The sequence below is a fragment of the Rhinopithecus roxellana genome, chromosome 8 (genome assembly GCF_007565055.1).
Source record: "Rhinopithecus roxellana isolate Shanxi Qingling chromosome 8, ASM756505v1, whole genome shotgun sequence".
NCBI classification, from domain to species: domain Eukaryota; kingdom Metazoa; phylum Chordata; class Mammalia; order Primates; family Cercopithecidae; genus Rhinopithecus; species Rhinopithecus roxellana.
Window position 1 is genome coordinate 35292412 of NC_044556.1, and position 27199 is coordinate 35319610.

The window sequence follows — 27199 nt, forward strand, 5'->3', positions numbered from 1 at the left end:
GCATATCATCTTGGTGCATTCAACTGAATCAGAATCAGGTTAGACGACAATGCTTTCTTCAGCACAATGTTTTTTTTCAGTAAATTCTGATGTATAACAGGGATGTATTAATTATAGAAAAAAGCTGATCTATATGTATACTGGAAAGGATGGCCAGAGATGGTGCAGAACACACTATTTTTCACTGTACATCATTTAGGCTCTATTTAAATAATATATATTTTATACTTTGATAAAAATTATGTACATACACCTCATTTATTAAAATAATTTTGATCAAGGATGTCAAATTTACTTTTAGTCAGTTAAAAAAGAACATGCAATAATTCTATTATAGAACGAAATAATAATTCACTTTCCTTTACAGGAAAGTTCTTTAGACAAAATCATGTCCTTTGCAACAACATGGATGAAGATGGTGGCCATTATCCTAAGCAAACTAACACAGTAAACCAAATACTTTTCTCACTTATAAGTGTGAGCTAAACATTGGGTACACATGGACATAAAGATGGGAACAATAGTTACTGGGGAATACAAGATGGGCGAGAAGAGAAGAGGGGCAAAGGGTTGAAAAACGACCTATTGGGTTCTATGCTTACTTCCTGGGTGATGGGTTCAATTGTACTCCAAACCATACCATCATGATATACCTTTGTAAAAAATCTGCACTTGTACCCCAGAATCTAAAATAACAGTTGAATAAATAAATAATGATGTAGTATAAAAAAAGAGTTCTTTGGCTTATCAAGTTTATCTCCTATAGACCTCTTCCCATTTTCTTTTCTTTTTTTTTTTATTTGAGATAGAGTTTTGCTCTTGTTGCCCAGGCTGGAGTGCAATGGTCCGATCTCGGCTCCGCCTCCTGGGTTCAAGTGATTCTCCTGCCTCAGCCTCCCGAGTCGCTGGGATTACAGGCATGTGCCACCACACCCGGCTTATTTTGTATTTTTATTAGAGACGGGGTTTCTCCACGTTGGTCAGGCCGGTCTCAAACTCCCAACCTTAGGTGATCCGCTCACCTTGGCCTCCCAAAGTGCTGGGATTACAGGCATAAGCCATTGAGACCGGCCCACATTTTCTTGTAGTCCTAAATACCACAGGTATTCTTGGAGAGCATTCTCTAAACCAGAAATTTGTCCAAAGTTTTTCCTAACAAGAAAGCTCACAATGCACACTTGTCAGGAGCCTACAGGACCATAAAACATATGAAAGCTAACATTTGTAAGTGTCCTCATCTCTACTGTGATCTACAAAAGCCCTGTTTTTTTTCCAGTAAATATAGCATGTGCTAAATTTGTGATGTGATGAAATGGAGAGTGTTTGTAAGATCTCAGGGCCTTTTCACCACCTAAAGTAAGACAGAAGGAGGTTGAGAGGAGGGTTTCTCCAGCATAAACAATATCCCTTAATTTCCAGCCTTTCTGACACCTCTCTCTGTCCACTGCAGTGCAAGTATGACCCCCTTTTTTTTTTGAGATGGAGTTTCGCTCTGGTTGCCCAGGCTAGAGTGCAATGGCATGATCTTGGCTCACTGCAACCTCCACCTTCTGGGTTCCAGCAATTCTCCTGCCTCAGTCCCCCAAGTAGCTGGGATTACAGGCACCTGCCACCATGCCCGGCTAATTTTTGTATTTTTAGTATAGACAGGGTTTTACCATGTTGGCTAGGCTGGTCTCAAACTCCTGACCTCAAGTGATTCGCCTACCTCAGCCTCCCAAAATGCTGGTATTACAGGTGTTAGCCACCTTGTCAGGCCAGTATGATACTTTTCTACCTTGTAAATGACTTTTGGTGAAGAAACTTTGCTAAATATTAGTCCAACTAGAGTCACCTGAGCAAAGCTTCAATGCTGAAATTTTTTGAAAAGGCATAAACAAAGTTGAAGTAACATGAAGGCATGTGGACATAAAGAACCAGCCTCAAGAAATTCCCAGAGAATGGGATTTAACTACCAAATAACATGTATTATAAATATCTCTGGCTTGTTAGGTGAAATGGGTTTAAGTTTTCCTAGACAGCTTCCTGGCAATCAATGTTTCAGCTAACCAGCATTAAGAGCTACTTTTGCTATATCATGAACAAAGCCAGTCAAGCTATTTCAATGAAAAATAAATAAATGGAAAATGTTGGCTTTCTATTTGCAACTTCAACTAAATTTCATTAAGATACAATATGCCCGAGTAAGAATCAATCTTCACTTGCATTTCCATTTTACTGGGCATATGTTGATATATAATTCCAATTAATTTGACTTGACTTTAATACTCTACAATATCCTAAGATGCTACTATTGTGACCCCAATCCTAATCCTCTCGTATAGTACTTGTTTTAGATATGAGGAGGATTAAAGTAGTATAGAGAACTGATGAAGCTGAACATATTTGTAAATGGGCAAACTAACATGCAAACTTAAAGGTAATGAACATATATATACACACATGCACACATTTGTGTGTGTATATTTACTTATTTAATCTTCTTTTGTCAATCTCAGCCAATGTTATGTTAAATAATCTGAATCTGGTAGCAAACACTCTTAATTCTCCTTGTAAGAAAATGACTTACATCATTTGTTCAACCAAATAAGCATGATTTTATTTAGGGAGAATGAGGCTATTCTATAATAAAGGTGGGGGGTATAAAATGGATCACTTACTTTTGGGATAAGTACCCACATCAGTACAACTTTTTTCAAAAGATAGTGACCCATTCGTTTTAAACTGAAAACAGGAATTTTCCAGTGTCTACTAAAAACACTACAGATTAGCCGGGCATGGTGGCACGTGCCTGGAGTCCCAGCTACTCAGGAGAATCTCTTGAACCGGAAAGGCGAAGGCTGCAGTGAGCGGTGAGGAAGAATGGGGTATACTTTGTTAGCTAACAAAGAAAGATTTGTGTAGAAAGGCAACATTTTAGGGTGATAACAGCTAAAGAAGATCAAATACCAATGTCCTAAATTATCAAACTTCATCGTATTGTTTTTGCAATTAAAATTGCAAAATGACTGGGCGCAGTGGCTCATGCCTGTAATCCCAGCACTTTGAGAGGTTGAGGCAGGTGGATCACCTGAGGTCAGGAGTTTGAGACCAGCCTGGCCAACATGGTGAAACCTTGTCTCTACTAAAAATACAAAAATTAGCTGGGCATGGTGGCGGTTGCCTGTAATCGCAGCTTCTCAGGAGGCTGAGGCAGGAGAATCACTTGAACCCAGGAGTTGGAGATTGTGGTAAGCCAAGATCGCACCACTGCACTCCAGCCTGGACGACAGTGTGAGACTCCATCTCAAAAAAAAAAAAAAGATTGCAAACTAAGATTTTAAAAATTACACATGATATTGGCCGGGCACTCACGCCTGTAATCCCAGCGCTTTGGGAGGCCGAGACGCTCACGCCTGTAATCCCAGCACTTTGGGATGCCGAGACGGGCGGATCACAAGGTCAGGAGATCGAGACCATCCTGGCCTGGCTAACATGGTGAAACCCCGTCTCTACTAAAATACAAAAAAAATTAGCCAGGCTTGGTGGCGGGCGCCTGTAGTCCCAGCTACTCGGGAGGCTGAGGCAGGAGAATGGCATGAACCCAGGAGGCAGAGCTTGCAGTGAGCTGAGATCGTGCCATTGCACTCCAGCCTGGGCAACACAGCGAGACTCCGTCTCAAAAAAAAAAAAAAAAATTACACATCATACAATTGTATCATCATTTTAAAAAGTGTATCAGGATATACACCAAACATTTTGGCGATTCATTCAACAAATCTGAGTGCCTGGAGTAAAGGCAGTGAAAGAGAAAAAGAGACAGACATAAGCCCTGCCCTCATGGAGCTTAGACTCTGGGGAAGAAAGCAAATAGGTTAAACAAATTAATTAAGTAAATATGTTCTAATGAGCATACTTAAAATGTCACATTGCTGGAGGTTGAGAAGGGGAGATAATATGCTCTTTCCATACAACTATGCTGACTGACTTGTTCTGATGAACATGTATTACTTGATAGTAAAAGAAAATATGGCCAGGTATGGTGGCTCACAACTGTAATCCCAGCACTTTGGGAGGCAGAGGAGGGAGGATCACTTGAGTCCAGGAGTTCAAGACCAGCCTTGGCAACATGGCAAAACCCTATCTCTACAAAAAATGCAAAACATTAGACAGCAGTGGTGGCACACACTTGTGGTCCCAGCTACATGGGAGGCTAAGGTGAAAGGATCACTTGAGCCCAGGAGGCGGAAACTGCATGAACCAAGATCATGCCACTGAACCCCAGCCTAGGCAACAGAGTGAAATTCTGTCTCAAAAAACGAAAAACAAAGCCCCACAAAGTAGTTGTTTTAAAAGATTACAAGTTATACATATGTGTTATAGAAAAAAAAATGTGTGAATAGAAAATAAAATTTACCTGTCATTCTACCATCCTCATTTAAAGTTATTTATATTTTGATGTAAATCCTGACTTCCTTTTATGATAGTCATGCATATGAATAAACATAAATTTGCAATATGTATGTATGTATGTATATGCTGCTTAATAGACATTTTCCATTAATATCAGAAACTTTTTTTTTTTTTTTTTGATGGAGTCTTGCTCTATCGCTGAGGTTGGAGCGAAGTGGTGCAGTCTTGGCTCACTGCAATCCCTGCATCCCAGGTTCAAGTCATTCTCCTACCTAAGCCCCCTGAGTAGCTGGGATTACAGTTGTGCGCTACCACACCTGGCTAATTTTTGTATTTTTAGTAGACATGGGTTTCACCATGTCGGCTAGACTGGTCTCAATTCAAACTCCTGACCTCAAATGATCTGCCCATCTCGGCCTCCCAAAGTGCTGGGATTACAGGCCTGAGCCACTGCACCTGGCCTTTTGAGACAGGGAGTCTTGCTCTGTCACCCAGGGTGGAGTGCAGTGGCACGATCTGGGCTCACTGAAACCTCTGCCTCCTGAGTTCAAGTGAATCTCCTGCCTTAGCCTCCTAAATAGCTGGGATTACAGGTGCCTGCCACCATGCCCACCTAATTTTTGTATTTTTAGTAACGACAGGGTTTCGCCCTGTTGGTCACGGTGGTCTCAAACTCCTGACCTCAGGCCACCTGCTTCAGCATCACAAAGTGCTGGGATTATAGGCATGAGCCACTGTGCCTGGCCAGAAACATTTTTTGATGTGTTTGTTTTTAAAAAACACGATGCTGTTTTTGAAGAATGGTATTCTAGTCTATGGATGTATTATATTTTAAAACATAACCTACTGTTGACCGGGCATGGTGGCTCACGCCTATAATCCCAGCACATTGGGAGGCCAAGGCAGGCGGATCACTTGAGGTCAGGAGTTCGAGACCAGCCTGGCCAACGTGGTGAAACCCTGTCTCTACTAAAACTACAAAAAAATTAGCTGGGCGTGGTGGTAGGTGACTATAATCTTAGCTACTTGGGAGGCTAAGGCAAGAGAATCACTTGAACTCAGGAGGCAGAGGTTGCAGTGGGCCGAGATCACGCCACTGCACTCCAGCCTGTGCGATACAGAGAGAGTCAGTCTCAAAAAAAAAAAAAAAAAAAAAAAAAAACGAAAACAAAAACCAAAAAACAAAGAAAAATGAAGTTTGCCAATATTCTCATTACAAGTCAATGATAGTAAGGTTTATTTTAAGATACACAATAAACAGTATCTACGTTTTTCCTATATTAAAAGTTCACAAAGGAACTGATATCAGATGAAAAAAATGTGACTAACTCTCCAGTATTAACAGCACTGTGGGTTATTTCGGTCTGAGCCATAAGATTATTGGGTAAAAGTTGGACAGCTGCTCAAAAGTAGTGGCAAATTCATTTTTACTTTTCACGGCGAATCCCTGACTTCAAGAGTATTTTCCCAACCAATTTGGCACCTGGGCTAATTCTCAAAGTTACCCAACAGAGAAGCTAAAATACTGTAAGTCTGTAATACAGTGCAAAAAAAAAATAGCATAATTAAAACAAAAATCATGAAATCCAGTTACTTTAGTTCTCTTTAATACTGGGGCTAAAGGATAAGTGTACTCACTTACAGGGTATGGAGGCAGATGAGGATATTCAGAGATTAGAAAATATCTTCTGTGGATATGGCAAAGCTTTAAGAGAAGTTAGCAGAACCAATTCTTTATTACTGTTAAAAGTATTCTTACAATTTTTCTTTTCCGTGATACTTTTTAAATTTTTTTTGAGACAGAGTCTCACTCTGTCACCAGCTAATTTTTGTATTTTTAGTAGAGATGGGGTTTCACTATGTCGGCCAGGATGGTCTCCATCCCCTGACCTCGTGATCTGCCTGCCTCAGCCTCCCAAAGTTCTGGGATTACAGGCCTGAGCCACTGTGCCCGGCCTCCTTGATCCTGTTGTATCATTAATGCTTCTCATATTTATTAGTAGAGATTGAGGCTATATTTTGTCTCATAAGACGGAAAGCAAAAAAGAAGAGATATTCTGATAAGGCTCACTGTAACAGTTGGACATAGAGGAGGGTACGGTAATATCCTTACTATTTTTCTGAATATAACTTGCCACATGGAGATAATTCATTCCATGACGTTATTCAATGCTCCTTAGGTAGTACCTTGAAAACTCTACATAAGTTGTATGTGTATTTCTTTCTTTGTAAACAATATTTCCCTACTAATTTTAGCTGTGTGCTTTTAGATCATGAATTAAGGGGAGAGGTTATTTTTCTACTTAAAAAAAAAATCACTTTATCTTATCATAGGCCTGATGCGGTGGCTCATGCCTGTAATCGCAGCACTTTGGGAGGTCGAGGTGGGTGGATCTCGAGGTCAGGAGATCAAAACCATCCAGGCTAACACGGTGAATACCCATCTCTACTTAAAAAAAAAAAAAAAAAAAAAACAAAAAATTAGCAGGGCGTGGTGGTGGGCACCTGTAGTCCCACCTACACAGGAGGGTGAGACAGGAGAATGGCGTGAACCCAGGAGTCGGAGGTTGCAGTGAGCCGAGATCGCACCACTGCACTCCAGCCTAGGGGACAGAGAGAGACTCTGTCTAAAAAAAAAAAAATCACTGTATCTCAACCAAATGTTAGCATTAGATGAACTTCAGGTAATCTACTTTTCCCAGTTTTTGAGAAGTAGAGAAAAATATGAAACCAGAAAAAAAACCTTTCAGTGATGTAATGCTTTCTGGATCTAGTGCCCTCTACAGTCAAAAAAGCAGAAAAGTTTTTGTTTTGTTTTGTTTGTTTTTCTTGAGAGGGAGTCTCCCTCTGTCACCCAGGCTGTAGTGCAGTGGCAGGATCTCGGCTCACTGCAACCTGCGCCTCCTGGGCTCAAGCAATTCTCCTGCCTCAGCCTCTCAAGTAGCTGGGATTACAAGCATGCACCACCACGCCCAGCTATTTTTTGTATTTTTAGTAGAAAGGGGTTTCGCCATGTTTTCTGAGCTATTATTATACTAGCAAATTTTGCCTTTTTTATGCTTCATTTTTGCCTTCTTCTCACAGACTGAAAAACTGGCTACTACCTAAGTTAAGAGTCCTATGTCCCTTTCACATTAATTTATTTCTTGGTTGGTCAGGAGTTTCCAAATATAGACCCATTTCACATTTTATAAAATGACATGAGATGTCATGGAGAAAAGAAAGTTGGGGGCTACTTCCATCAACAGTAGGTTTCGCTTGGCAGAATTCTAAATTATATTCTGGAATAAATAATGATATGTGTTCTATTTTCTACAGCAACCCAAAATATATTCAACAAATCGATATCTAAGTGGGCCATTTAAATTTATTAACACATGGCCGGGCCCGGTGGCTCAAGCCTGTAATCCCAGCACTTTGGGAGGCCGAGACGGGCGGATCATGAGGTCAGGAGATCGAGACCATCCTGGCTAACACGGTGAAACCCCGTCTCTACTAAAAAATACAAAAAACTAGCTGGGCGAGGTGGCGGGCGCCTGTAGTCCCAGCTACTCGGGGGCCGAGGCAGGAGAATGGCGTGAACCCAGGAGGCGGAGCTTGCAGTGAGCCGAGATCCGGCCACTGCACTCCAGCCTGGGCAACACAGCGAGACTCCGTCTCAAAAAAAAAAAAAAAAAAAAAAAGAGTAAATACTAACAACAGCATCATACAACACAATAGATTGAAGTAACGATGTGCATTTCTAATTTCCAGGGCAGGTATTTCAAACTTTAGGTTCATCAACCTCTTTTTTCCAATTGAGCAAAATAAAGGCCTGCACTAATAGTGACCTGTTGAAGACAAGGTATGAAGCAATTTTAAGTACATTTGAGGTTGTGAACACACCCAAAACAGTACAAGAAAATCCCTCAAGTCTGTGAAGACACCCAATATTCCATTTAACTTATGGCACTTAAGATGAACTCCTTTGGAAACATAAACATATGCCTCTTGAATACAAAGGAAAATTATTATTATCATTATTATTATTATTATTATTTTGAGATGGAGTTTCGTTCTTGCTGCCCAGGCTGGAGAGCAATGGCACAATCTTGGCTCACTGCAACCTCCGCCTCTCAGGTTCAAGCGATTCTCCTGCCTCAGCCTCCCAACTAGCTGGGATTACAAGCATGCATCACCATGCCTGGCTAATTTTGTATCTTTAGTAGAGACGGGGTTTCTCCATGTTGGTCAAGCTGGTCTCGAACTCCCAAACTCAGGTGATCCATCCGCCTTGGCCTCCCAAAGTGCTGGGATTACAGACATGAGCCACGGCGCCCAGCCTCAAAGGAAAATTATTATGCCTTAATTTGTGAAAATCATTTTATTCTCTCTTAGCATATACACAAATATTTTGTTCCCTCTCATTGTGAGGTCAGAATTTATGATGATTAGTAAATAAAACAAAGTCAATAACCAAGGAATGTCATCATGATTCTGTAAAATCCTATAACATCAGCATCTGTGTGCTGTGTTGCTTCATAGGTTCTGGCTAACTTCATTCTAACCTTGGAACAGAAGTAAAGAAGTTAGGAGCAGGGGTTCTTAGACTCTTTGGTGCCAGGGATTCCTACAGAACCCTTGTCAGAATGTTTTCTTTTTTTAATATAATTTTATTTTTTTCTTAAACAAATAGAGACAGGGTTTCGCCATGCTGCCCAGTCTGCTTTTGAACTCCTGGGCTCAAGTGATCCACTGACCTCAGCCTCCCAAAGTGCTGGGATTACAGGCGTGAGCCAGCGTGCCCAGCCAGAATAATGTTTTTAAATGCATAAAATAAAATGCAAAGATAGAACTGTCAAAACACTTTAACTGGAATTAACAATGTGCTTTTAAAAAATAAAATAAGATCCAGCAGTGGGTCTAATAACCACAGTAATTTTGAGGTAGTGATAAGCTTAAACAATTTCAAGATAGCTATAACAGCTGCATTATGATATGAAGTACATGATTTCTGTTGGTGACAAAGTCACAGGTACTGCTAATACAACCATGCATTTGTTGCCTATATTCATATTTGAATGAAATTCCAAGTTTTAATTAGAGATTAATGAAAAGATGTAATATTCTTCCCCCAAACAAGTTTACAGACCCCCCGAATTCAACAGACCTTGGGGAATCAATATGCAGACCCAGGATAAAAACCTCTCATACGGGAAGAGAAGAGTAGGTCAATAAAGTAAAAACATAAGTTTTGGTTCCCAAAACTCGAAAAGACAAATTATAAAGGCCCTGTTACTCTCCAAAATAGTCTAACACACCAGAGCAGTGTACAGATTTTCATTCATTCAATAATCTTCAAAAGGTTTGTATAGGAAGAGCAAAATCAGAGGGAGGACATATTTTTCAACCAATGATCAAATATATAGCTTATAATATCAGTACATTTTGAGGAAATTCTCCTATACAAAGGCTAAGTCATTGTAATTTTAAGTCAGATTCCAGCAATATCAAGAGTTGTGATTAGCAACATGATAGTGTAGATAACCAACAGAATTGGATCTTACTCTGCAAGACAAATGGTCAGTGACACCCTTCAATGGTTCAGCCCATGCAGCTGCCTCACTGGTGTGGTGGATGTGAACCCTTCCTTCCTATCATTGTGCATACTGTGATCCCAGAAGATTGTTATTGCTGGACAGGTGGGGTAGCTCACACCTATAATCCCAGCACTTTGGGATGCCAAGGCAGGAGGATGGCTTGGGGCCAGGAGTTTGAGATCAGCCTGGGCAACACAGCGAGACCCTATCACTAAAAAAATGTTTAAACAAATTAGCTGAGCATTATGGCCCATGCCTGTAGTCCTAGCTACTCAAAAGGCTGAGGTGGCTCTGCTTGAGCCCAGGAGTTAGAGGCTGCAGTGAACCATGATGGTTTCACTATACTCCAGCCTGGGCAACAGAGTGATTTTATAAATTTTTAAAGTATAATTCATAGATTTATAACTTATATACTCTTCTCAGGATGACACTAGGAACCAAACATGCCACCTAAACTAGTCCTCCCATTCATTGTAAAAATCTGCTGTAACACTCCCTCCCTGCAAAGAGAAAAATATATAAACAAGGTAGCAGTATTACAAATGAAAAGTGGGGGGTTGGACAAGAAATAACAAAAGCGATGAGGGATTGGCAGAAACTGCATGTGGTAGGGCAGGGGGGCCTACTAGGAGAAATATTAAGATGATTCAGAGGTTTTAAGCCTGGCTACCTTCAAGAATGGTAGAATCAGAAGAAAAAAACTAGGTTTGGAGATGAAGGAAACTTGAGAACAGGCAGAGATAATGAGCTTTAAGTGACATATTAAGTTTGAAATGCCCAGGAAGCAACTAGAAAAGCAGATCATCAATAAGAGTGTTCAATCCCTGTCCTTGAGGAACTTACAATCTGGAATCCTTTTATAGCTAGAGATTTGGATTTAGTAGTGATTCTACTAGATACTCCCTAAAAGCTGTGGGAACAGCAAAGTCCTCCAAGAAAGAGCATGAAAGTCCAAAAGAAACGCCATCAATTTAAGGACAAAATTTTTAAATATTCTAAATACTAAAAGCCATTTGAAATGTTAACATCAAGTGCTAAAAACACTTTTACAACTTAAAATAGTGGCCTTTTAAGAGGCCATACCTCGATACATTTAAATACATTTCCAGAAAAAGACAGTGTCAATAACATACCATATTGTATTAAAACATAAACTTTAACTTGTCCTTCCTATTCAAATTGTACCTCTCTTTATAGAGGTATTCTAGTTAAATTAAAAATAAATGGTAGAATTAAAGCCATAATTATTTCCACTTGCAAACCACTAGTGAAATAATGAAAACAGGCTATTAATGTAGTAGAAAAAGGGATAACCAAATATATGCCTCTTGAAGGAAGTACACAGCAATATCTAAGAATTATACTTGTCCTCTCCCCCAACACTCCCACTCGGAAATCAAACCTGAACTAAATTTGTTCAGTCTTCAATCTAGCTACCAATTTACAGCAAATACAAAGGATAGAGGGACATATTAAACTAGGACATGTGAAATCTATACCTGAGGGACATATTCATCAACATTCAGGATGAGAGAAACTGGAGGAAAAATGGCCTGGTTCCTTCAACAAATATTAGGTTGGTGCAAATGTCATTGTGGTTTTTAAATTGCCATTAAAAGTAATGGCAAAAACCACAATGACGTTTGCACCAACCTTACAAGGAAAATACATTACGAGGAAAATAATTAAGATGAGGGAACCTATAGATTAAAAAGTTTAAGAGACATCCCAAACAAACGTAATACGTTACCTTGATTGGATCCCAAATTAAACCAACCAATTATTTAAAAACAACTGAGGAATATTTGAATACTGACTGGATATTTGGTGAGGTTAATTTTCAAAGGTAGGGTAATGGCATTGTGGTTATGATTTTCTCAAGAGTTATCTTTCAGATATCTATATTGAAATAAAACAAATGAAATCATTTGCAGAATTTGCTTCACAGTAATCCAGTAGGGTCTGGGGAAATTAGATAGGGGAAGAGATAAATCGTGTCGCTCAATTCTTTGTGTTTTGAAATTTTCCATACTTAACTGTTCAAAAGGGAAAAAAGAAAAACACCATTCTCAGGGGGTGCCAACAAAAACTGAAAACAACAGTTTGAATTTTGTCTCCAAGCCTTACAAGCTGAGCAGCCCTGGTCTAGTCACGCAACTTCTTAGTGTCCCTGTTGGTTAAACGGAGACAAACAAATACCACCTAATAAACTCATATTCGTTCAAGCCAGAAAGGATATAAGGATATAACATGTTGAACGTTATATCCTTAATGTCTTTGACTTTCCCAGTCTCCCACATCTGGTCTCCACCAAATTCTGTCTGTTTCTCTACCAAATCCTGTCTTGTCCATCACCGTGGTCTCACACCACTCCAACGCCTCCTTTCAGCCTGTTTTCCACATTGCATACAAAGTGATGTTCCTAAAACGCAAAATCCAATCAGGTTATCCCCAGCCCCACTGAAAATCCTTTTTTCTTTTTTTGAGACGGTCTTGCTCTGTTGCCTGAGCTGAGCTGAAGTGCAGTGGTGCGATCTCAGTTTTCATTGCAGCCTCCACCTCCTGGGTTCAAGCAGTTCTCCTGTATCAGCCTCCCAAGTAGCTGGGATTACAGAAGCACGCCACCACACCCAGCTAATTATTTGTATTGTATTTTTAATAGAGACAGGGTTTCACCATGTTGGCCAGGCTGGTCCTGAACTCCTGACCTCAAGTGATCCACCTGCCTCCGCCTCCCAAAGTGTTGGGATTACAGGCGTGAGTCACCAGTGCCCAGCTTGAAAATCCTTAAACTGCTTTCAATCAGCTTCAAGATAAGAGCCTTCTTTAAATTTTTTTACCCTCCTTGATTCCTTAAAAATTCCTTTAAATTTTTTACCCTCCTTGATTCCTTAAAATGGCTTACAAGGCCCTCCATTTTCTCATACTATCTCTTCAACTTCTATCTCTTTCTATTCTCTTAGACTTTTTTATGCTTTAGCTTTAGTAAAATTATTTCAGCTCTTGCATTACACCCTGTACCTCTAAGTGTAGCTTCAGTGTTCATGTCTGGAATGTTCTTTCCACCCATCATCACTGCCTTGCCTGGCTAGCTCTTTCATCCTTGAAGTCTCAGGTTAAACAGTATTTCCTCAGAGAGGTCTACCCAAATTGCTTCTATACTAAGTTGGGTGTCTCCTCACACCTACACAATACAGTATTTGTTCCTACAGGAACCTGTACTTACCCTAGTATAACAGTCCCTACTTGTTTGTAAAGAGTATTTGCTGTGGCAATTATATATTTATCTGTTTTCCAGCTAGACTATAACTCTAGGAGGGCAAGTGGTGAAATTTGTTCACTGCTGAATCCTAAGTCTCTCATGGTGCCTGGTAGGCAATAACAAACTGAACATACAAAATTCACAACAATCTGGACTGTTTTCCTCATACCCAAGTTTCATCTTCCTAGTCCTCTCAACTGCAACAAAAACAAGACAGCTATGAAGGCATTTACACAGAGACCTTAATCTTGCATAGGACTGAGCATTGTAAAGTGAATTGAAAACACGATGGGAACATAAGGAGTTGAGAAATCTATTTTCAGGCTGAGATAATTTGTATCCTAATTTACAATCTAAAGAAAACTCAGGAGTGCCAATCTAACAAAAATGAGTTCAATGACACACATAGTTCCCACCAAACCATAACAAGTTTTCAGACCTAAGATGTTAGATCATTTAATCCCTTCAGCCTCGGTTTCCTTATGTGTAAAACAAGGGATCCTTATCAGCTGGTCATTAGGATCCTTTCCAGGGCTAATATATGCCCTAATATTTGAAGGCTAAAAGATGTAAATTAGTGAAACACTAATCATTTGTTTTCATCCTATAGTGATGATTTTTTTCCTTTTTAATCTATTTAAGGACATTACAGCTTACCCCGTTAAGCACAACTAAACCTTCAAATCTATTCAGCTATAAAAATCTTACAAAATGCTCCTCAGATCAACCTGCATATTTCACAAAGGTAACTGCAATCTGATGAAACAACAGCATCTACCTAAACCCAAAATGAATTACTGAAATATATTCAACTTCTGTGTAAATAATAAATCTTACTCACTACGTGTTTTCAGTGCTAAATATCTTGAATTGCTGGTCATTTCTATAGCAATCTGCAGGCAAAGTTGTGCCCCAGGGTGTAAGACTTGCATTTATGAGTACTATTTAACACCTAACTAAAAAACTGAAGATACATAGTCTTTGCATCACCTCACCGGTCTGGTGGTTGAGATAAAAAAATTGTTGAAACCAGAGTAATTTTTGAAAAAAAAAAAATCAAAACAAGTTATAGTAAGTTACAGTAAATAAAGTAGCGTGTAAACATTTCACTGTTATCAGTAGCAGCCCAGTTTCTAATCAGCCACTGGAAACCCAAGGAAAGACTAAAGTAGTAACAAGTTTGTCTCCTGGTTTAGATTAGTTTTGGCAACTGCTTGTTCCATCAAATATGTCACAACAAAGTAATAAAATGTTAAAACGCATGCTGAAAAAAAAAAAAAAAAAAGACGTACTTGGAACAAAAAGCTTGCATCGGACCAAGTGTAAACGCTATCCTCCAGATTTCTCTCAACAGGGCGGCCTTAAGTCCATGAGTAGAAGGGCGCTGCGGCGGGCGCTGCGGCGGACGCTGGCAGCCACAGGTTGAATGACAAAGAGCCCCCGTCAGCACCACTCCCAGGAGTCTGCGGGCTGCCCCGTCCCCTCCGCAAAGTCTACTAGAACCCTGCAGTCACGCCTTGGCTGTGGGGAATGCGGCTCTCCGCATCACTCTCGCAAGTCACCACGTGGGGCAAGAATCGGGGGACCAAGAAGGTTGGGGCGGACAATGTCACAAATCATAAATAATTCCTGCCCCGAGTCCTTTCCCTTGGAACAGAAGCGGCCAGGAGAGTCTGGAGGTACCACGTGAAGCAGCCTCATGTTATCCCTTTTCCAGATCAAAGCATCTCTCGAGGAACCTATTGAAGACTTAGAGGGGATGGGACTTCCCCAACGTCACCGGGCACTACGACCCAACTCCTCGGCCAGGCCAGGGGCCGGCATATGACCACGAGGCCCGCGGCTCGGCTGAGAGGCGCTGTCCCCAGCGCCTCAAGGTCTCCTTCACCAGCACTGCAGTCCGAGGCCACGCGGCTGCCTATGACCACGATGCCCTCTGCTGGGCCCCCTCCCTCCCCCGGAGACAAAGTCTCCCAACCCCGGAGGTCCCCTCCGACCCCACCACGGCAGCGAGGGCACCGTGGGGTCCGCGCCGCGTGCCGCCGGCTATTACCCAACTAACCGTTATAAGCGCGGATCGCACCGCCGAGCGTGTGCGTGACGTGGTGGCGCGGGCTGGAGTTCCACGGGGCCCAGGGTCCGACTCCCGTCCTTCGCTCGCTGCCTCGTTTACTTGTTCCAGCACCTACGCAGCCAGCCAGTCACGTAGCAGCTCACCACTTTGTCTGGTCGGGCCGGCGAGGCTGCCTTATAACCCGCCGGGGCCCGAGCATGCGCACAGGGGGCGGAGTCGTTTCTCCCGGCCGCCGCCCCCTCCCCGCCACACAGACACCCGCACTGTAGCCGGCATCTCCACACGCTCTCAGCCGCGCGCGCCCTCTAGCTCGCCCGCGCGCGCCGGCGCCCCCCTCCCCGCCACGTGACCGGCGTCCCAGTCCGACCCGCGCGCTGCGCCCCTGCAGAGCTACGCGGAGCTATCGCACCCTGCCAGACTCGCCCCTTGGTCCCTGTCTGACGAGCTCTAGGCAACCTGCCCTCGTTCGGAACACAAATGTCGGTCTCACCCCTCAGTTTCTGCCAGAGAAAAAGGAAAAGTCACCTAGAGGCCTGACCCTGACGGGTGGGGGGAGACGAGCGCGCGGAGTAGCGGGAAGCGACTGAGGAGCGGGGACTGGGCAGCGTTTGAATGGATGCGGGTGCCGCTGACACCCGGGAAGACGCCGGGGGCCGGCGCTGTGGAGCCGGGCACGGGCTGGGATGTGTTCGGATTCCAATCCGGGCCTGACACCAGTTCAGTGACCTCGGAAAGTTCCCCAACCCTTTGGGCCTGTTTCCTCCCTCTGAAGTGGCGACAGTAACAGAACCGACCTCGTAGGCTCATGGGGAGGCCCTGAAGGGAGAACCCATGCAACTTGCCACCACAGAGCCAGGCCAGCGGCGGTTGGCGCCTGGTGGGTATTAAAGACGAGTCGGGAAAGAAGAGCAGGTAAGAGGGTGGGGAGACTGGCCGGTGGGTTGGGGTGTGCACCGCGGCCACGTGGAGAAGCGGGAACGCAGGGGCCGGACGCCTATGGAGGATGCGTGTGTGGGGCCGGAGAGAATCGTGGCAGGCGGCGCTGGGGCTGATGCGCCTCACCCGGATTAGCCTCTGTAATCCTCACAGCCCCGTGAAGTGGGCACTGCCGTGAACATTTTGTAAATAAGGGACCCGAGGCTCAGAGAGGTGTAGTAACTTTCCAGACGGCCCAGCTTGTCAGCGGCCAGCATTTGAAGTCACACCCCAGAGCCTGTTTTTATCGTAATAGCCGCTTTGACCGGATAACCAACGTGTGTGTTGAAGTGATCAGATAACCATGGAGTGTCTCTGATGTCCAGGACTTTTGAGAAATACCAAAAAAGTATGAGGCAAGGCCCCTGCCTTCAAAAAGCTTGCAAGTTTTTGGGGGAGACTGGGTCAGGCACAAATTAACCAACATCTGTTGAGCACTTGCTGCTTGCCAGGACCCTGCCCTTCCCTCGTGTCTTCCTCCCTTCCAGGACTCACCCCCTCACTTACCCTCCCCCTCAATTCTCACAGCAACCCGGGGAGGTAGGCCTTATGGTTTCTGTTTTGCAAATGAAGAGCTTGAGATTGAAGAAGAGTACAGATTGGAGAATCAGGTCCTGAGAGGTCCTGTGTGCTTTCCAATAACAGTTCAGTGTGTTAGAAGACAGTATGGCATCCACGGCCAAGTACTACTAGTAATTCAGTAATTGCTTTTTACAGAAAGGGAAGGCATTTCGGGTCATTGGGGCAGCCAGGACTTACAAGAGCAGTGCTAGGGTGGCAGCAACATTCAGGTAGATGGTAAGCAGAATTAAGTTAGAGAGACAGGATCCTGAGTCTGGTTTAGATGTACATTTATAAGGCCCTGTTCTATGGAATGTAGTGAGAAGTGGTTAAATAAGATGAATCTCAGGAAACCTCAAAAGCAGGCTTATAGAGCCCCATAGGATGGTAGATTGACAATATAGACTTGAAAGCCAGATCTGTTGAGTTCCAAATTTGATTCTTGCACTTACCAGCTCTATGTCTTCAGGCAAGTCATTTTACCTTTCCAAGCCTGACTCCCAACTCTGTAAAACAAGGATAATACCTACCTCAGGGTTATTATGATAATAAAACTAGTATTTATTGCAGGCCGGCGTGGTGGCTCAAGCCTGTAATCCCAGCACTTTGGGAGGCTGAGGTGGGCGGATCACTTGAGGCCAGGATTTTGAGACCAGCCTGGCCAACATGGTGAAACCCTGCCAATATTAAAAATAGAAAAATTAGCCACGCGTAATGGCACACGCCTGTAGTACTAGCTACTCAGGAAGTTGAGACAGGAGAATTGTTTGAACCCATGAGGCAGAGATTGCAGTGAGCCAAGATCTCACCATTGTACTCCAGCCTGGGCAACAGAGTGAGATTCCATCTAAAAACAAAACAAAACAAAACAAAAAAAAACACGAGGTGGACAGATCATGAGGTCAGGAGTTCGACACCAGCCTGGCTAATATGGTGAAACCCTGTCTCTGCTTAAAATACAAAAAGTAGCCGGGTGTAGTGGCACGCGCCTGTATTCCCAGCTACTTGGGAGGCTAAGGCAGAAGAATCACTTGAACCCAGGAGGTGGAGGTTGCAGTGAGCCGAGATGGTGCCACTGCACTCCAGCCTGTCCAGCCTGGGCAACAGAGTGAGACTCTGTCTCAAAAGAAAAAAAAAAAATTAGTATTTATTTTGCAATGTCTTACCATATAGAAAACACTACATGAAACCTAACCCTAAAGATTAACCCTAGAGGCCCTTCCCTTGAATAGACCCCAAGGAGGCTCTGAGAGGGGCCTTAACAGTGTGTTCAACAGGATCATACTTTGTGTTGTATTGCAGTTTTGTACTCCTATCCTTGAAGATAGATAGTCATCAAAATATAGATACCTCAGGCCCTACAAAACCTGGATCTGCCTTAATAGATTTTAGTGTTGTGAAAAGAAGACTTCAGAATCAGAAGACCTGGTCCTGGCCAGGCACGGTGGTTCACGCCTGTAATCTCAGCACTCTGGGAGGCGGAGGTGGGTGGATCACCTGAGGTCAGGAGTTCAGGACCAACCTTGCCGACATGGCCAAATCCTGTCTCTACGAAAAAATGCAAAAAAAAAAAAAAAAAAAAAAAATAGGCCTAGGCTGGGCACAGTGGCTCACGCCTATAATCCCAGAACTTTGGGAGGCCGAGGCAGGCAGATAACCTGAGGTCGGGAGTTCAAGACCAGCCTGAGCAACATTGGTGAAACCCTGTCTCTACTAAAAATACAAAATTAGCCGGTTGTAGTGGCGCATGCCTGTAATCCTGGGAGGTGGAGGTTGCAGTGAGCTGAAATCACGCTGACTGGTCACTCCAGCCTGGTCAACAAGAGCGAAATTCCATCTCAAATAAATAAATAAATAGGCCAGGCACAGTGGCTCATGCCTGTAATCCTGGCAGTTTGGGAGGCTGTGGAAGGCGGATCACGGGGTCAGGAGTTCAAGACCAGCCTGACCAACATGGTGAAACCCCGTCTCTACTAAAAATACAAAAATTAGCCTGGCGTGGTGACAGGCACCTATAATCCCAGCTACTCAGGAGGCTGAGGTAGGAGAATCACTGGGAACCCAGGAGGCAGAGGTTGCAGTAAGCCAAGATCGTGCCACTGCACTCCAGCCTGGGTGACAGAGTGCAAAGAAAAAAAAAAGAAGAAGATCTGGTCCTATAACTGCTATCTGTGTTATTCTGGGCAGTTAACTCACTGAACTTTCTTGGGCTTTGGTTTCCTCGCCAGATAAATTAAAAATAATACCTACTAGTCCGAACTGTTGTGTTAATCAAATGAGACAGTATCTGCAGAAGAAGTAATTAGTAAAACTTTGAAAGTGTTCTATAAGTATTTATGAATTAATGTCATAATTTGTCTAAAGTACATAAAAGGGAAAAATCAAAAGCAACTCCAAGGCTGTTACCTGGAAAAATAGAAACAGGGTGGGTGGGTGAGCTGCTGAAAATAATAAAATAATACAGGTAAAATTCTTGCTCTTCTGCCAGATTTTCTTCCTGATTTGAGGCACACAACATTGAAGAAATGAACTAGGAAGCATAGGATGAGAAATCAGAGTGGAGAGGAAATTGGAGATCTTCTAAGGCACTCCTGACTTTTTATGGAAATGGAAATTAAGGCCCAGGGACGCTAAAAGACTTGTCTGAGGCCTCCCATCTAATGATTGGCATGATCAGAAACTCAGTTTCTTTAAGTGTAAAGAACAAGTACAATCTTTAAGATAAAATATTTTGTCATGGGGGTCTTTTAGAATCATTACATCAGGCCGGGCGCAGTGGCTCAGGCCTGTAATCCGAGCACTTTGGGAGGCCGAGGCAGGCGGATCATGAGGTCAGGAGATCGAGACCACCCTGGCTAACACAGTGAAACCCCGTCTCTGCTAAAAATACAAAAAATTAGCCGGGCATGGTGGCAGGCACCTGTAGTCCCAGCTACTCGGGAGGCTGAGGCAGGAGAATGGCATGAACCCAGGAGGTGGAGCTTGCAGTGATCAGAGATTGTGCCACTGCACTCCATCCTGGGTGACAGAGCGAGACTCTGTCTCAAAAAAAAAAAAAAAAAGAATAATTACATCAGAACCAGAGAAGACCTGGTGCTTTCTACTGGCTTTTAGATTTATGACTATCACAAAATTCTTAGGATTCACCTTTCTGTTTTAAAGGTTGATAGACTGGATGCAGCTATGGTAATCTGCCTCAGGAAAGTGCCGGACTGTTGTTTGCAAGCTTGTTAAGTGAGCAAAACTTGGGAAGATTTCAAGGTAAGAGTTATAACTTCGTAAGTTAGTGATGCAATAAGAAATGCAAATGCAAACTTCAAAAAAATATGATATAGGTACTCTTTAAGCTGAGTAAGTTGCTCTGTTGCTTTATCTGAAAAAAGATAAAATTACAGTGTGTTCTCCAGAATTCACCTACTTAACTTACATTCTTTCAGTTACTTCACCATTTCTGTGATGTAATAAATAGGAAGGTGCTATTTTGCCCATTTTAGTAACAATAATACAGGAAAGAATTCTTTTTTTAATTGACACATTGTAATTGTTTTTTGGGTTTTTTTTTTAAATTTTCATTGTAATTGCTGGCTTTTTGTATGTTTAGTTATTCTGGTGGCCAGGGATTTGCTTTACTGCTTCTTTGGGTCTTTGAGAATTCTTTTGTGCACACACAGACACACACATACACATATATGTAATATGTAATTGTACATATTCTGGGTTACAGTTTGGTGTTTCCATACAAACAAATGTTGTATACTGATCAAATCAGGGTACTTAGCATATCTCTCACCTTGTGCTGTTTTGTGATATACAATATCTTATTGTTAACAGCAACCCTACTGTGCAATAAAACACCAGAACTTATTCTTCCAATCTAATTGTCACTTTATACCTGTTGACAGCCTCTCCCTCTCCTCCTTTCCCCTCTCCCCTTTCTAGTCTCAGATAACCACTCTTCTCTTTGCTTGTGGGATATAAACTCTTACTTTAAAAAAATTAGATTCCACAGATCATACAGTATTTATCTTTCTGTGTCTGGCTTATTTCACTTAACATAATGTCCTCCAGGTTTAACCATATTTTCACAAATGGCAAGATTTCATGCTTTTTTACAGCTGTATAATATTCTGTTATCCATATGTACCACATTTTCTCTTTTTTTTCCTTTTTCTTTTCTTTTTTTTTTTTTGAGACTGAGTCTCACTCTGTCCCCCAGGCTGGAGTGCGGTGATGCAATGTCAGCTCACTGCAACCTCTGCCTCCCAGTTTCAAGCGATTCTTCTGCCTCAGCCTCCCAAGTAGCTGGGATTACAGGCACCTGCCATGCCTGGCTATTTTTGTATTTTTAGTAGAGACAGGATTTCACCATATTACTCAGGCTGGTCTCAAACTCCTGACCTCAAATGACCCACCCACCTCAGTCTCCCAAAGTGCTGGGATTACAGGCATGAGCCACCGTTCCCAGCCTCACATTTTCTTTATTCATTCATTCACTGTTAGATATTTGGGTTGATTCCATAACTTGGTTATTGTAAATAGTGCTGCAATAAACATAGGAGGGCAGATACCACTTCAATGTAACTGACTTCATTTCCTTTGAATACATAGCCACTAGTGGGACTTCTATTTTTAATGTTTTGAGGTAAAAATTTTCAACAAAGGTGCAAAGAACACACATTGGGAAAAAGTCTCTTAAATAAATGGTGCTGGGAAAATTGGAAAGTCACGTGCAGAAGAATAAGACTAGACCCTGTCTCCACCATATACACAAATCAACTCAAAATGGATTAAAGACTATCTTCCATAGCTGCTGTACTAATTTGTAATTCCACCAAAAATGTGTGAGTGTTGTCTTTTCTCCATATCCTTGCCAACACTTGTTTTCTTTTGTCTTTTTTTTTTTTTTTTTTTTTTTTTTTTTTAAAGGCAGAGTCTCACTGTGTCACTCAGGCTGCAGTGCAGTGGTGCAATCTTGGCTTATTGCAACCTCTGCTTCCTGGGTTCAAGCAATTCTCCTGTCTCAGCCTCCCGAGTAGCTGAAACTATAGGCAGGTGCCACCATACCTGGCTAATTTTTGTATTTTTAGTAGAGACGGGGTTACACTGTGTTGGCCAGGCTGGCCTTGAATTCCTGACCTCAAATGATCCACCTGCCTCAGCCTCCCAAAGTGCTGGGATTATAGGCATGAGCCACCATGCCCCAGCCTGTTTGTTAATAGCCATTCTAACTAGAGTGAGGTGATACCTCATTGTAATTTGGATTTGCATTTGCCTAATGATTAGTGATGTTGAGCATTTTTTCATGTACCTGTTGGCCATTTGTATGTCTTCTTTTGAGAAATGCCTATTAAGGTCTTTTGCCCACTTTTAAATCAAGATAATTTGTTTTTCATTGTTGAATTAAGTTATTTATATATTCTTCAGATATTAACTCCTTGTGAGATGTATAGTTTGCTTATATTTTCTTCCATTTTGTAGATTGTCTCTTCATTTTGTTACTTGCTTCCTTTTTATGTACAAAAGCTTTTCAGTTTGATATAATCCCATTGGTCTATTTTTTGCTTTTGTTGTCTATGCTTTGAGATCTTATTTTAAAAACCCTTGCCCAACCCGATGTTGTAAAGCATTTCCCTTATGTTTTCTTTTAGTAATTTCATAGTTTCAAGTTTTGTATTTAAGTCTTTAATCCATTTTGAGTTGATTTGTGTATATGATGGAGACAGGGTCTAGTCTTCGGCTTCTGCATGTAACTTCCAGTTTTCCCAGTACCATTTATTGAAGAAACTGTCTTTTTCCCAGTGTGTTTTCTTGGCACCTTTGTTGCAAAACAGTTGGCCATAGATGCATGAATTTATTTCTGGGTTTTTTATTCTGTTCCATTGGTCTCTGTGTTTGTGTTTATGCCAATACCATGCTGCTTTGGTTACTATACCCTTGTAGTATATTTTGCAGTCAAGTACTGTGATGCCTCAGCTTTGTTATTTTTGCTCAGGATTTATTTGCCTGTTTGAGTCTTTTGTGGCTCCATATGATTTGTTTGTTGTTGTTGTTGTTGTTGTTGTTGTTGTTGTTGTTGTTTTGAGATGGAGTTTCACTCTTGTTGCCTAGACTGGAGTGCAATGGCACAATCTCGTCTCTCCGCAACCTCCGCCTCCTAGGTTTAAGCGATTCTCCTGCCTCACCCTCCCAAGTAGCTGGGATTACAGGCATGTGCCACCACGCCTGGCTAATTTTGTATTTTTATTAGAGATGGGGTTTCTCCATGTTGGTCAGGCTGGTCTCGAACTCCCGACCTCAGGTGATCCCCCCTCCTTGACCTCCCAAAGTGCTGGGATTACAGAGTGAGCCACCGCGCCCGGCTGTCTTTTTTATTTCTGTGAAATATATCATAGGTATTAGATAGAGACTATAGTTTGTAGATCACTTTGGGTAGTATGGGTGTTTCAACAATATTAATTCTCCCATGAACATGAAATGTCTTTCCATTCCTTTGTGTCTTCTTCAGTTTCTTTCATCAAGGTTTTATAGTTTTCAGTTTAGAGATCTTTAACCTCCTTGGTTAAGTTTATTCTTAAGTATCTTATTTTTGTGTAGCTATTGTAAATGGAATTATCTTCCTGATTTCTTTTAGGAAAGGATTCTTTTTAAACATAGTATTTTGTCATTAAGAATACTGCGCCCCCCCATAATATATAATAATTTAATAGGGAATATGGAAAATGTGATTTGCTTTTGAACCATATTTGAAGAAAGGGTTTGCTAAGCACATACCTGGAGTAAAGAAGATAATGTCAATCCTAAAAACTTTTTTTTTTAAAGTTGAGAGCCCTCTTATTCAGAGTATCATCATCTAATTTCAGGTTATATGTCAGGTGTAGTCCTCCTGCTTTCAAAGGCCTGTGTCTCGATGTAGGGTGAATTTTGCCATTCTTTAAAGAAAGACTAACTCAGTATTCGTGAGATGCACTCTAAGCTCCTCCCTTGACCTCCCCATTTCTCTTCAGCTCTCCTTGCTCTGTTTTGACCTATCACTTATCTTACCAGCCTGCACCAGTTTAGTATCCTAATCAGTTACTTCCTTGGCACTCTACTGACATGACATGACGCGGTCAAAATAGTTTGCTAGAAAACAAAATGTTTGCAATAAAAATTTCTTCAACATGACAAATGAGTCAAAAATTATTGTTTCCAACTGCTGGTTTTTTGTATGTTTAGTTATTCTGGTGGCCAGGGATTTACTTTACTGCTTCTCTAGGTCTTTGAGAATTTTTTTGTGCGGACACAGACACACACATACACATATATATGTTTCTTAAGGAATCATATTGTACATACTGTTTTTTTTCCACTGAGACGGAATCTCACTCTGTCGCCCAGGCTGGAGAGGAGTGGTGCGACCTCGGCGCACTGAAACCTCCACCTTCTGGGTTCAAGCGATTCTCCTGCCTCAGCCTCCTGAGTAGCTAGGCTTACAGGGGTGCACCACCATACCTGACTGATTTCTGTATTTTTAGGTTTCACCATGTTGGTCAGGCTGGTCTCAAACTCCTGACCTCAGATCCACCCGCCTTGGCCTTCCAGATTGCTGGGATTATAGGCGTGAGCCACCACGCCTGGCCGCTGTTTACTACTTTTTAAATATTTGCAGGCTGGGTGTGGTGGCTCACGCCTGTAATCCCAGCACTTTGGTAGGCTGAGGCAGGTGGATCATGAGGTCAAGAGTAAAAATATAAAAATTAGCCGGGTATGGTGGCAGGTGCCTGTAATCCCAGTAATCCCAGTACTCGGGAGGCTGAGGCAGAGAATTGCTTGAACCTGGGAGGTGGAGGTTGCAGTGAGCCGAGATCGTGCCACACTGCACTCCAGCCTGGGCGACAGCAAGCCTTTGTCTCAAAAAAAAAAAAAAAAAAAAAAAAATATATATATATATATATATATATATATATATTTGCAATGGCTTGATAATATGAGACATTTACATTGCTTCTTAATAATCATCTAAGAATTAATTTAGATTAAAAAGCACAAAAGTTTGAAACATACCTAAAATTTTATGAAAATCTGACAGTACTGCTTTAAAACTTTAAAGGTGGCAAAACAATCCATATGGAAAACAAGCAGCTGAGAATATTCCTTTTTGACCTGTTTATCTTCAAATTCAATTTGTTTTCAACCAGATTACTTGAGGCTCAATCTACGTCATTCTAATTCCCACTCTGGTCTGATATGGCTTGACTCCTGCTCCTTGTCTTTGCTAGCCCAGGAGGATAGTTTTGACCTGTGCTCTTTGTAACCTACATCGTCGCTGTTTAGGATCTTTTCTAGGAAGCATTCTTTCTAGAGATGGTCCTATGTATTTGCCAGATCTGTTTTCTTCCTTGACCCCTAGCTACTAAAAGTCCTAACCATGAGTACCTTCCCTGCCTCCCTTCTTTCCTCCCTCCCTTCCCTCCTTTCTTCTTTCCATCTCTAGTAAAGTATTTTAGGCAAATGGGATGGGGAGTTCAATAATAACAATAGTAAATTGATGACAGCCAAGATTTCTGGAATACTTACCATATGCTAAGCATTGCTGTAAGCACTTCAGATGTAGTAACACTCATTAATTCCTCACAAAAATGCTATAAACTAGGAACTGTTACAATCCCCATTTTATAGACATATGCAGATAGAGAGAGGTTAAGTAACGTCCCTAAGGTCACATAATCAGTATTGTCTCGAGTCATCAGAAAGTAGTCATCATGGCCAGGCACAGTGGCTCACACCTGTAATCCCAGCACTTTGGGAGGTCAAGGCGGATGGATCATGAGGTCGGGAGTTTGAGAACAGCCTGGCCAACATAGTGAAACCTTGTCTCTACTAAAAATACAAAAATTAGCCAGATGTGGTGGCAGGCGCCTATAGTCCCAGATACTTGGGAGGCTGAGGCAGGAGAATGACTTGAACCTGGGAGGTGAAGGTTTACAGTGAGCTGAGACCGGGCCATTGCACTCCAGCCTTGGCAACAGAGCAAGACTCTGCCTGAAAAAGAAAAAAAGTGTCATCATTTAGTTTTCACCAAAAATACACAAGTAGAAATTGTCATTTGTAACTATTAATACCATAGGAGACTAATCAATAGAATTTAAGGCCATCTTGACTTAGAAAAACCCTGTTTTGGTTTCCTTTTATGTTAATAGAGTGAAACAACCATTATGAAAGCATGTGCCATGAAAGCTGCCATTGAAACCAGAGCTTCACCACAGAGAACTACCCCCTGCTTATCTGAATTTGGGGTAGTTATCAGTCTCTAGTCAGCTAAGTTGGGGACAAAGATGATGGGACATGGTTTTGTTAGCAGCTTAAATTTTTTTTTTTTTTTTTTTTTTTTTGAGATGGAGTTTCACTGTTTCACCCAAGCTGGAGTGAAGTGGCGTGATCTCAGCTCACTGCAACCTCCGCCCCCTGGGTTCAAGCAATTCTCCTGCATCAGCCTCCAAAGTAGCTGGGATTACAGGCATGTGCCACCACACCAGGCTAATTTTTGTATGTTTAGTAGAGATGGGGTTTCACCGTGTTGGCCAGGCTAGTCTCGAACTTCTGACCTCAGGTGATCCACCCACCTCAGCCTCCCAAAGTGCTGGAATTACGGGTGTGAGCCACCACGCCCAGCCAACTAACAGCTTAATTTTAAGGTCACCTATTTCTAGGAAGTTCTGGGTGTCCTGGTCCCCATATTCCATGCTATAAGATCATTCAGTGTGAGAACCTGGACTTTAAAGCCCTAACCCAAAGCAGCAGCAGATAGTTGGAATTACTGGACGACTGCACATCAAGCCTACTGTGACTCAGCCAAGGGGTGCATGCAGTGTAGGAGGCCTCTAACATCACAGTGACTGTCTTTGTGTATATATCTGCCTGGGGATCCAGACCTGGGTGTTCTACCTGTACCTTCATACTGCTGCACTGGTGAGCAAGATGAGGCTTAAATAAAGCATACAATTCAATTTGTGGTTACCTCTGAGAACCCCAAATCTGCCATGGATCTCTGCACCACACAACACCTGTGACACCTGTGCCAAGGTGAGGTGCAGTAGCTACCACACCTACTTCTGAGCTGCCTATTAGAGTGACGCCTTCCTCCCTACCCTCCCTCTGTCTTACCTTTTGCACAAATCATGGGCTCAGATGTTATACCTGTTATTGCACTCTGATATGATTATTTTATTTGTTTTTTTGCAGTCATGGAATAAGGCCATACCCTGTGGGTAGGGTATAAAGGTTTCCCTCTATATGGTAGATATTATCAGTCATTATAGAAAGAGAGAATCCTCACACAAAAAAACTTGGAACATGGAACAGATGGAAGGTGGCACT

General features: G+C 42.2%; 1 protein-coding gene and 1 long non-coding RNA gene across 3 annotated transcripts in view; one reads left to right on the forward strand and one right to left on the reverse strand.

The window, feature by feature from the left end:
- SLC16A1 (solute carrier family 16 member 1) overlaps positions 1–15609 on the reverse strand; it is a 43624-nt gene extending 28015 nt beyond the window's left edge. The window contains exon 1 of one of the 2 annotated variants that reach the window (XM_010359044.2): positions 15296–15609. The gene's annotated coding sequence lies outside the window, so the exon portion shown is untranslated. Of the gene's footprint in view, positions 1–14525 lie in introns of both variants that reach the window. The other variant, XM_010359045.2, reaches the window with a different exon arrangement.
- Positions 15610–15617: 8 nt separating this feature from the next.
- Positions 15618–27199, forward strand: part of LOC115899125 — a 59827-nt gene continuing 48245 nt past the window's right edge. Inside the window, exons 1-2 of the long non-coding RNA XR_004058795.1 lie at positions 15618–16219; positions 20006–20104. This is a non-coding gene — a long non-coding RNA (uncharacterized LOC115899125). The remainder of the gene's footprint in view (positions 16220–20005; positions 20105–27199) is intronic.